The sequence below is a fragment of the Macrotis lagotis genome, chromosome 4, assembly GCF_037893015.1.
Source record: "Macrotis lagotis isolate mMagLag1 chromosome 4, bilby.v1.9.chrom.fasta, whole genome shotgun sequence".
Classification (NCBI taxonomy): Eukaryota; Metazoa; Chordata; class Mammalia; order Peramelemorphia; family Peramelidae; genus Macrotis; species Macrotis lagotis.
The window spans coordinates 7,599,641-7,612,030 of NC_133661.1; positions in this window are offsets into that span (position 1 = coordinate 7,599,641).

Consider the following 12,390-nt stretch of genomic DNA (forward strand, 5'->3'; position numbering starts at 1 on the left):
GGCCAGGGGAAGGCGGTGTGGTGGGTATACTGTGCCTATTTGCCCACCAAAATTTATTCCTTGCCCTATAGTATGAGTGAGCTCCTACCTAGTTCTCCTTAAAATCAAATCAGACCAAATGAGAGAATATTTGTTAAAAAAAGGTCTTAACTTGAGGTCTGTTGGACAGTAGGCACTATGCAATGTCTTATTCTCTTCCTTCCCTTATTCCCCATTTCTAGCATCCAGGACATCCCTTCCCACTTTCCCACCAAGGGAAGGATTTAAAAAGGGAGTAACTGGACCTCAGAAAACAACCTCATAAATGTTTACAGAGGGCCCAGTCTAAGCCTGCTTCTGCCTGCTTGGACAGACCTCAAAGGGTTGTGGGAGCATCAAAGGAGATCCCATAATGTCGGTGTTTCACTGGAAACTCCTCTCATTTTTCCAGCTGGGGAAATGGAGAACCAAAGGTCACACAGCTGCTCAGTGACAAAGTTGGGACGGGTCTCTTGTCTTTGGGCCAATATTTACTTTACTGTTCAGTTGGGGTTCACAGATATTTCCATAATAATAATAATAATAATCAACATTTAATAATTCTTGCTGGAATTTTTATTGGGTTTGAAGGTTTGCAAAGCAAACATTATTCATTTTGTCCTCAGAACACTCCTCTCCAACTGCCCCTCCCACCACGGTACTGGGGGATGCCCCATATCCAGAAAATTCCCACCCCCACTACCAGAAGTCCTTCGAGATCAAACTTGGGGCTATCTTTTTCATGAAGCATTCTCTGACTTCCCTCCTCACCCGCCCTCTCCAAGAGCTCTCCTCCCTCAGATTTCCTTGGAACTAATAGTCTGGATTCTCTTTAGAGTGCAATTTAGACTATACTGTCTTTTGTTGTGTGAGCACTATCCTTTCCCTTCTCAGTAGAATGGCAGCTCCTTGAGAGCAAGGACATTTGGAGTTTCATTTTTTTAAACACTATCATGATAAATGTTTCTAGTTAATTGAATGCCAAGCCCTTCTTCCTTTCCTCCCACTTATCTCTCTGTCTTTGTCTCTGGCTCTGTCTCTGTCTCTCTGTCTCTCTCTGTCTCTGGCTCTCTCTGTCTTTGTCTCTGGCTCTGTCTCTGTCTCTCTGTCTCTCTCTGTCTCTCTGTCTCTCTGTCTCTCTCTCTCTCTCTCTCTCTGCATGTCTCTGTTTCCAACTCTCTGTATTATATGTCCATATGGACATATGAATAAATAATGAATAAAATTCAATATCCATCGTACAAGTATTTGTTGAGTAACTGCTTGTATACCAGGATTCGGGGAATTCGAAGTCATGAAACTGGCAATCCCTAACATCAAGGAGCTTCTCTTCTGTCTGGATAAGACATATTCATTGCACACACACACGCACACACGTACACATATACACACACAGAAATACCCAGAGATAATTACAAAATACATAAAATTACTTCAGAGTAGGTTGGGGGTTGTTGGGGGAGGGGCAGCAGCTCCTGAAGGCGTTAAGAAAATCCTGCCTGAGAGGTTGAGATGAACCTGGGGATCAGTCAGGAATATTAAGAAGTAGTCCAAGTGAAGTGGAAGCAAAGAGGGGTGAGACACAATCAGCAAACTGGCTTGGCGGAAATGTGAAACAAAGCATTGACAAGCCAGGGAAGGGAGATTAGAGCCAGGTTTAAAGAGTTTTAACATCCAGGGGAGTTTCTATTTCATCTTAGAAGTAACAAGGAGCCAATGGAGTTTCTGGAGCAGGGAAGTAAAGTGGTCTGATCTCGATTTACAAATATTAATTTGGTATCTGAGTGGAGGATGGTTTGAGGAGAAGGGATAGAGGCAGAGACCCTACTTGGGAGGTGTTTGAGATGGTCTAGGCATCAAGCACCAGGAGACCTGAGATGGCGAGGGCTCTATGAGGGCAGAGGGTGAAATGGAAACTGAACTGATTAGCCTTCAAAAAAATGATCGTATATGTGGTATAAGGGACAGGGTAGAATCAAGAATGGTCCAACGGTCATGAACCTGGATGACAGGAAGGGTGGTGGGGCCTCCAACCCAGACAGGGAAGTGAAGAATATGGAATGGGTTTTTAAGGAGAGATGATAAGTTTGGGATGTCTGTGGGACATCCAATGAGAAATGTCCAATGAGCAACTGGTGATAGATAGACAATGAAGCTCGGAAGAGAGTTTAGAAATGGAGAAGGCTCAGTGCAATCTGCCCTTGGCCAAACAAGGAAGAGAGCTGATGTCCAGAAGTTCAGTGGCTCATCCAAGTCACCCAGAGGCCAAATGGGAGAGAGTTCTCATGAGTCCAAGTTCAGGGTAATTTTTGTCAGACTCAGAGCCACCCATGTCTGAACGTTTCTCAGCTCAATCCCTTTACCCTTCAGCTTCTCATGTCTAGGAGTATAGCTTAGAACGTTTATAGACTTCAATGACCCAACACAAATTCTGGAACAAAAAGTGCAACTGATTAATCATCCTCTTCCTCAAGAACACAGATTAAATGTTGGTAGATCATTAGCGCTGACTTTTCTCATTCCAATTGTCCAGGAAATGAACAAGGTGGGGGGGGGGGGATTCTGTAGGTACAAAAGGTGCCTCCTCCTCCACCCAGTAAGCATTTCTGTGACTGAAAATATCCCAACTCTTTCTTATTCCCCATTAGCTTTAAAGAAACATGAGTTAGTGAATAATAAACAGAGGATCAGTAAAAGAAGAAGGGCAGTGCACAAGGGTTGTCTTCCCAAAGGTCAAGCAAAGGGGAAAACCATCCCTCTTTTCAAATGTGAAGAAGCTCCAGGAAGGTGATCCTGTGTTTGGAGGACTTGGCTTGGCCAGCACCTTAAACAGAGCAGGTTGGGCTGAGAGCCGGACAAGGTTTTAGAGGTCATTACTACTCTGGCCAACCCTTTCATTTAACAAATGAAGAAAGAGACAAAAACTCATCGTCATCCTGATCATGATCATCATCACCACCACCACTCATATTCATCATCATAATCATCATCATCACCACCACCACCACCACCATTTTCACTACCATCATCATCACCATCATCCCCATTATCATCACCTTCATCATCATCATCACCACAACAAGTATTTATTGAGCACCTACTATATACTAAACTAAGGACTTTATAAATATGACCTCCTTGGATTTTTACAATAACCTTGGCAGGTAGTGAGATTATAATCCCCAGATAGGAAACTGAGGCAGACAGAGGTTAAGCAATGAGCCCACCAATTACACAGCCAGTATCAAGTATGCTATCCACTGGACCACCCAGCTACTCAGGACTTGCCCAGAGTCAAATCAGAATGAAAACTCAAGCTCTCCAACGCTAACCCCCAGGTCTCTTCTCAGTTTCCCACAGTACCCTCTGAGTCAGAGCTAATCCTAGCAGTGTCTCCTTTGGTGGAAGGATAGAGAAGGGCTTTGATGTACCCTCAACTTTATAAGTCATTAAGAATGGCCCCGCCGGAGCCAGGGATGAGTCATTCTGGAGGCCAGGGACTGACTGCTCATCTTGGACAGGTCAGGGCAACTCTGTCAGGTGGAAATATCTATTAGGGACAAGAAGGAATGCATCCCAAGTAGACAAGGAGTCCATGATTGGCCGGCATCTAAAATTCTTCACAATCTAGCTCCCATTCCTACTTACAGATCGATTCTCTGTAACTCGCCTTTGCTCAGTCTGTTTGAGCCAAATTGCACTGCTAGAATTCCCTAACCTCAACAAATCATGTCTTTCCCCTATGCCCTTGCTGAGGCATTGCTTTGCCTGGAATGCCCTTCCTCCACCCCTGCCTCTAGGAATACTTAGATTCTTTCAGAGGTCAGCTCAGGGGGCATCTCCATAGAAAGTCTTCTTCCTCACATTCTTTTCATTTGGGCATCTCTTGTCTCCATAATAGAATGCAAGTTCCTTGAAATCAAGAATTATTGTTTATTTTTTATCCTTGTGTTCCTAGCACAGAGCATGGGGCCTTATTTAATGCTCACTACATCTCAAAGGCCATTTGATGGGTTCTCATATGGGGGGAGGGGCAGGCAGAGAGAGTTCATCTCTCTCCCACGGGCTTGGTCTATAGGAGAGAAAGGCTCATAACCAACCCCCCGATGAAGGTTATATTGTTTTTCTGACACCTCCCCATGATCACTTGCCCTGCTGAAATGGCTCAAGATGCAGTGGATAACCTTGACATCCTCCATGATTGAATGAGCTCAAGCCATTGGAATGAATTGTTCTCATCCTCCAGTTCCACTAGAAGAAGTTTTCACATGTTGGGGTAGATAGCCACCTAATGCGCTGATGGGTTTGAGATCTCCTTGGTCACTCTCAACCTGGTTTAGCCCATCTCTTGAAATGATTTGGAAGTGATGTGCAAACTACACCTTCTTGGAAGAGAGGAAAAAAGGAAGAAAGGAAAGATGGAAGAAAGAAGGAAGAAGGAGGAAGGAAGAAAGGAAGGAGGGAGGGAGGAAGGAAGGAAGGAAGGAAGGAAGGAAGGAAGGAAGGAAGGAAGGAAGGAAGGAAGATACAAAGGAAGAAAAGAGAATGAAAGGAGGGAAGGCAAGGAAGGAAAGAAGGAAGGAAAGGAGGAGGAAAGTGGGGAGAAAAGGATGGAGGAAGGGGAAGGAGGAGGAGGAAACTAGTGTTTATTAAACACTTGCTGTGTATTTTACAATCATAATTTCATTGGATCCTCACCATATCCCTGGGAGCTGGTGCTGCTATTATCCCCATTTTACAGTTGAGGAAACTGTGACCAGAAGCAGTTAAGTGACTAGCCCCAAATCATAGAATCTGTAAATATCTGAGGCAAGATTTGAATGCAGGTCCTCCCATTCAATCCCACAAAAAAAGTGCATCCCCTTGGCATCACCTTCCTGGGCCATGATCAGAGGAAATTAGAGGGAGGATTTCAAAGGAGGTGCCTGAATGTCCATCTCGGAGCTTCATTCTTGGGATTAAAGCAACTCCCCCATTAAAATGGGACCCTTGAAGATGCCATTCATGCCTGTATTTATTGGCAAGTCATGTACCAGGATGGATAGAGACCCAGAAACCTCATCTGGAAAACCTGGATTGGAAAGCTGCCTTAGACATTTGCCTAGAGAAGTCATTTCATCTTCTCATCCCCATATTTCTCATCTGTAAAAAGGGCAAAAAGGTATCTGTGGGAGTCCTCTCCCCACGTTCATTGTGAAACTCAAGGGGAATGGCTCATACAAAGTATTTTATTTTATAAATAGAAGCTACTGCTTCAGAATCCTTGAGCAGGAGGGGAGCTCCAAGATTATCAAGGCCAATCCTCACTCAAGTAAGAATCCCTGGGTCGGTAACTGGAGCAACAAATGATCCCCGAATCTCTATCTGAGAACCTGTCCAATGAGGGGGAAAACCCTCTGGGCTGGAGACAACCCAGGTCTCTGTTCAATAATTCTCCATGATGCCCACCCACAACATGCCTCTGACCACTCACCCCCTCACTTCCCTTTGCTCCTGGCTCTCTATCCTCTGGGGCTACACCATACAAATCCACCCTTCCTTCTTTCCAACTACTGGATCACATATCTACCATGCCCCCCCCAAATCTTCTCTTCCTGAAGTTTAAGAATGTCAGCCCTTCATTGAGCTCTAGATGACATGGTCTCAAGGATGTTCCACATCTGGGTTATCTCTTTTTAAACATTCTTCTATTTAAATGTCCAAACTCAACTCTTGTGTCTAGAACATAAGAGAATGCTTCAGGTATGGTTAGACTATTTTCTTTTCTTTTTTTATTTAGGTTTTTACAAGGCAATGGGGTTAAGTGACTTGCCCAAGGTCACACAGCTAGGTAATGATTAAGTGTCTGAGACCGGATTTGAACTCAGGTCCTCCTGACTCCAGAGCCAGTGCTCTATCCACTGTGCAACCTAGCTGCCCCTAGACTTTTGTCTTTCTTAAGACCTAGTTGTGAAAATCCAAGGAGATCATGTATCAAAAACCTTATGGCCATTTTAAAGTGATTCTATATGTCTATGCCCATGTATGGACATACAACCCACCAACCAATATGCATTCAGCACCTACTATGTGCTGTTGAGCTAATTACTGAGGATATAAAAAGAGGCAAAAGGCAGTCCCTGCTCTTGAGCTCACAATCTAATGGACAAGACACATGCAAATATATATCTATGCAGGAAAAATAGGAAATAATTAAAAAGGGAAGGCACTGGAATGTAGGGGGGTTGGTGAAGACCTCTGGTAAGAGAAAATATTTTAGGTGAGTCTTAAAGGAAGCCAAGGAGCTCAGTAGTTGGAGTAAGGAGGAAGAGTGTTCCAGTCATGGCAGACAGCCAGAGAAAAATCCTGGAGCTGCGAGATGAAGGGTCTGGCTCAACAGCCAGCCTGGAGGCCGGTGTCCCTGCATCCAAAATTATATGATAGGAGGAAGACTGGAAAGGTCATGCCTGGAAGACCTGGATTAGAAGCCCAGGGGCTGAGTAAAAAGGGCTTTGAGTATCAGACAAAGTGTTTCGTATTTGCTTCAGTCAATAGGGAGACACCGAAGTTTATTGAGTAGGAGGCAACAGATGTTTTAGGAAAATCCATGTAATGACTGACTGGACACTTATATTAATGCCCTAGTATTGATTCATTTGCTAAATCTTTTCCAGCTGACAGCAAACAAAGAGCAGATTTTTGATAGGAGGAATGGGAGCAAAGTCCAGAGGAGGAGTCATTGTACTGGCATGCCAACCATGGCAAGGATTCACAGGGTAGCCAGGTGTTAGTGTAACACTACAGTTGCCAGTTTACATAGAAAGGGAATGTTGGGAGAAAACCTACTCCACCTATTTCCCAGTTTTACCCAAGGACCCGCCCTGCACATTATCAGCAATAACAGAAATTCTCAAAGATAAGAGATTCACAAATAGAAGTCCACTTTCTAACTATCTTTTAAAATAGAAAAAAGATAACTACAAGAAAAATCTTTAGGTATATTTTAAATATATTTTTTGATTTGTGGGGTTTTTTTTTTTACTAGGAAAAAGATAATTATACAAAGGATCCCAGAAAATCTTTCAACCTGGAACAATGAATTAAATGCACAAAAATGAAATGTGATGGGTAAATATAATAATAGGGTTCAAAAACTCAAATCTTTTAGGTGTTAATGGGAGAAGCAGCAAGTGTGAGAAAAAAGACTGAAGCTTTCCAAGGAGCACCAAGGTTCCTCTGAATCGAATGCTGGTGTAGAATGCAAGTTTCAATGAAATGAATCACGTTCTATGTTGTGATAGTGGTGGACCACACAGAGAACCTTCGAAAGCAGAAGTCACACATGCCACCTGCTGGCAACAGAATTGCCCAACTATGGCCCCAAGAAGATTGCATTTTTATCGGGAAATATTTGGCCAAATAAAAATACAATAAAATACAGATAACGTTACATCGGAAAACTATCGCAATGTGACTGGCAGGCGTCCCTCTCTATCCAGCGATGATGTTGTTTCTATTGGAGTTTGACCCCACTGTTCTAGAACATGACTGATCTGTACTGTAAAGTGGAGATGCTAAATAAAATGGAGCCTTCCTTGTGGAGATGTCCAGATTGCTATGACATAGTTCCTTCAACCCACCCTAAAACTGATGCTTTTGAATCTTTTATGGGTTCATTTAGTTTGCATCTTAGAGAATGGGGAGAGCATCATCTTGGCATCCTTGGCAGAATGGGATGGCATTCATGGCTCCTTCTGGATCCTGCCTGGGCAGGTAATCTGGGAAGGGCATGGAAGGCTTGATCAGAGGCTTGCATCTCAGTTGCAAAAAGTGACTGAAAATGATTTTTATCAGGGAATGAATGCTCCTAATGATCACAGTTCAGAATGGGAAAATGGAAAAAAAGCCAGCTTATTCCAAATAAAATAGATGTGAAGTATCTTATTCTTGGAAAAGGAAATTATCTCCCTAGGAGCACAAATGGAGGAATCCAGAAAGGTCTTCTGAAAAGGGGGAGCAATAGGTCTTAGGGACCTGGGAATGGGTTGGAGGATATAGCCTAGCCATGGGGCTTGGCAAAGCAGAATTAAGAACAGAATAGGCAGATCTGGCATTTCCATGCTGATGGAAAGCTGCAGGAGGAAAAAGCAAGAATGGAGATATCTAAAAGTGCCAGAACATCTTAATGAGCTATTTGTTTCAGGTGTGTGATACTTCCTTCAAGACAAAAGTCTGTGTCATTGGTCAAAGTCTGCTTAGGTATCAGAAAGATGAGAAAGAAAAAGAAAGGGGCAGCAGTGGATAGAGCACTGGCCTAGAGTCAGGAAAACCTGACTTCAAATTTGGCCTCAGACACTTAATTACCTAGCTGTGTGACCTTGGGCAAGTCACTTAACCCCATTACTTTGCAAAAAAAATTTAATAAAAGGAGACAGAGGAAGGAGAGAGAGGAGGAGAGAGGAAAAGAAGGGAAGGAGGGAAGAAAGAAAGAAGAAAAGAAGGAAGATAGATGAAGAAGGAAGGAAAAGAAAAGATATAGAGAATGGAAAGAAGGAGAGAAATAAGAAAGAAAGGAATGAAAGAGGGAGGGAAGAAAGGAAGAAGAAGGAGAGGGAGGGAAAGAAGGAGGAAAGGAGGAAAAAGAAAGGAAGAAAGATATGAGGTAAGAGACAGAAAGGAAAAAGGAAGAGACAGAAAGAGAAGTAAAGAAAAAGAAAAGGGAGAGACGTAAAGAAAAGAAGGAAGGGATATAGACAAAAAAGGAAAGAAGTAAGGAAGAAAAGGAAGAGGGGAATGTGAGAGGGAGGCAAAGAGGAAGGAAATGAGGGAAAAGAAAGGAAAAAAGGAAAGGAGAGGCATAAAGAAGGAAGAGACAAAGAAATAGAAGGAAAGAAACAAAAGGGAGGGAGGGAGAGAGAGAGAGAGAGAGAACAATTATTCAAAGGGGCAATCAAAACTGTCATTAATAACCTAGAGATGGGATAAGCTCGGGGTACAAGATCTTAAACTTGGTCAGCAAAGCCTCCTACGTGTTATTTGCCAGAAAAGAGGCAACATTCTCCAAAGGAAGGAACCTTGTGGAAAGAATTAGAGACTTTTCAAGTTCTACCTCAGCTCTATTTTCCAAGTACTATGTAGCAGAGATTCACATTCAGAGAGGTTTGATACTTCAGGAACCTCATTTTGTAGTTTAGATATCTAAAGACTTTTTCTTCAATTTGATAAAAAATTTGCACAACCTCTTTCCTCAGCATCTTCTGGCCTCATGTCCCCTGAGGTCTCTCCCACAGTCACCTTCTACACATTGGTTCCAATAGAGAAAGCAGAGCAGATTGTCAGCAGAGATGGGGGCGTGCCCCACATTGAGGGGATTTCTTTTCACTTAATGGGGTATGCACCAGATTTCTTATGCCCCAAACCCTTTGGTCCAGGTCATCAGGTCATTTGCAGTCACAGCCTGGATGTTGGCCCGTACCAGCCTTGGAGGAAATCTCACCCTAGGGGTAAAGACATGAGAGTGACTTCAGTTTCCCAGACATGAAAGGTCTAATAGGCCAATTTTCAATAATCTTGTTTCATCTTGACACATGAAGCAACTTGGGAGAATTAACTGGAAGAGGCTTTTTCCAGAAACTTGTGTGAACTGTCTTTGAAAGATTTCCTAATAATTAGACCTAAGGCTGGAGAATGAGCTGCCATTAACTAGGTATATTCAAGTAGAGGGTTCCCCTGGCCATCTTTTGGGAGATGATGCTAAGGGGATTCATGAGGCCTTTTTCCATTTGAAGATGCTTGGCTTCTACATTGGTCTTGGGTGGTCCATCCTTGATTTACAATTGCTAATGGATGAGTCTCCTTTCTTGAGGGAGGAAAGTCACCACCAAAGAGACTGAGACAGAGATAGAGACAGATCTGAACCTGCCATAGGATCAGAGAGAGAGACCTTTGCCTATAGAGGACCCGAGTGATTTGCTCCAAGTCACACAGGTGACCCAGGGCCTCTCTCTTTGGTTCCTCTTTCCTCCCTACTCCACTCTGGGATTCTTCCAGCTGCAAGAGTTTAAGCTGCAGAGAGGAAGCAAGGGGGGCCTGGCTGATGGAACAGATTTTGCCAGGTGGGTGAGTCACATGCACTCTGACTAAGCTTCTCACAGCCCAGGGGTCAAATATCTTTAGGCAGTAAAATCACGCTTCCATTCATCCTAAGCCATATTTTTTTTTTTTACTTCTGGATTTCAACACTTTTCTAAACTGTTCCCACAAAAAAAAGCATTGTATGAATAAGATTAACACTGAATACGGAATGAGTAGAATCACAACACATTTCCCCAGAAATAAATGTTGTTACATTCTAAGCTTTAGGAAGATATTTCATCAAACCCTTTTTGAGGGAAAAAAAATAAGATTCTGCACCATGGGTGGAAACCAGCTCCTTGTCACTTCCCTGAAGCACAGATCTCACATTATTTGAGTCATCTTAGACACTTTGTCCCTCTTGTCAGCAAAAACTGAGTAATAGAAAGGAGCCCAGAGACTGATAATCACTGTGAAGAACCCAATCTGCTTTGCTCTGGGATGTGCTGTCTGCAATCTGGGAGATATATGGGAGCATGGATTGAAATGACTTTCAGCCCCTGTGGAAACCTGAAAATGACCCAGCAGAGTGGGCTCCTAGATCTGGTGCAGGCCAACCCACTTATTTCTTTGAGTTATAAGTCCATCCCAGGCTCCATGGGTATGTATCACTTACTGGGCAGTCTTCTGGTCAAAGCCAGTCCCTGTCTGGTCTACATTGAAATATCCCTTCTCTAGCCTGGCAAAGGAGCCTTCCTGAGAGCAGCATAAGGGATCCACTCAATCTCCATTATCTCATGAATGCTAAGGAAAGGCAGAAGGGATCTTGGCAGCCATTCAGTTCAACTTTCTCGATTTACATATGAGGAAACTAAGGTCCTAGGGAAATTAAGAGACTTGACCCTGGTTCTTCTGACTCACTCCATTGATTTATCTTTAGGTCAATCATTGTCTTGTGTCCTGGTTATCTAAAGATGCCCAGATCTACTCTTCTCCTTTTCTACATACAAAAGGACATACTAAGAAATTATCTTTTACATCATTCAGGAATGTTGAGCATCTCAGGTGGGGGTTCTACATGGGAAGGTGTAGTTGCAGTTGGGGTATGGTCCCTTTGATGTACTTCTAAAGGGTCCAGTTGATTGGGTAGTCATTTCTTGGGAATCTGGCAAGTCCTTACGTTACCTGTAGAGGTGGGCTGGGGCTGAGGATAGAGAAGCCTTGGGGGGCCAGCCTTCTGGGTATAAGGGTCTTCTCTGGGTCAAACAGTGGAGTGGGGAGGCAACCTGGGGTGGGGGACAAAGCGTCTTCAAAGGGACCAACTTCCGAAGTGGCAAGAGATTTTGGTGGGGCCAGGAAGAGAGCCCAGAGAAGCTGCTTTGCTGTTCTCAAGTAGTGGGCAGAGTGCTAGATGGTGGAAACCTTTCCTGTGCTCCAGAATGCTTGAAGATGTGACCTGCCTTGGAAGGATGAAGTGGGGGAGCTTCTACATATCTAGATGGAGCACTGGATGGAGTCCGTGGTGGTTCCTCCTTGCAGTTTTCTTTCCAAGCCCACAGAGGCAGGTTCTGGGGAGGGGAAGTGGAGTTGTAGAGATCGACTTCCCTCTCCCCCTCCAGTGGGTCCTGCCCCTCTGGGTAGGTGGATGATATTTTTTTCCAAGGCTCCTGCTCCTGCCTCAGCCACCCTGCCAGTCCGGATGTTTCTGAAAAACAAAAGTTAGATGAGATAGATAAAAGACAAGGAAGAAAGGAGAGAAAAGGGGTGAGAGATGGAGAGACAAGAAACAGAGAGAAAGAGACAGACTCACAGAGAAAGGATACAAGCACGAGAAGAGTAGAAAGGCATCTGAGAGGGGCAAAGACTTGAAAGCAGGACATATGGAAGACTGGAACAAACCAGCCATTCCCCAGGGCTCCCTGTCCTTGGGGATCTCCCTTAGCTGTGAATGGGGTCAAAGTTCTCATTTCAGTATCTCAAACCAACAGTCTACAAGAGAAAGGGAGAGACTGGCCTTGGGAGGTTTTCTGGATAGGCAGTCACAGTGGGGGCTCAGGAGAGAAGGCTTAGTGGGTGAATCCAGGCTTTAGGGGAGGGGATAGTTAGGAGATAAGAAAATGTTAGACTAAAGGATCCTAAGATACTCTGTCCCACCCTCCAAATCCAACCCAACTATTAGAACTCATGAGGAGGAGGGGGCGGTTAGGTGGTGCAGTGGATAAAGCACTGCCCTGGGAGTCAGGAGTACCTGGGTTCAAATCTGGTCTCAGACACTTAATAATGACCTAGCTGTGTGGCCTTGGGCAAGCCACTTAACCC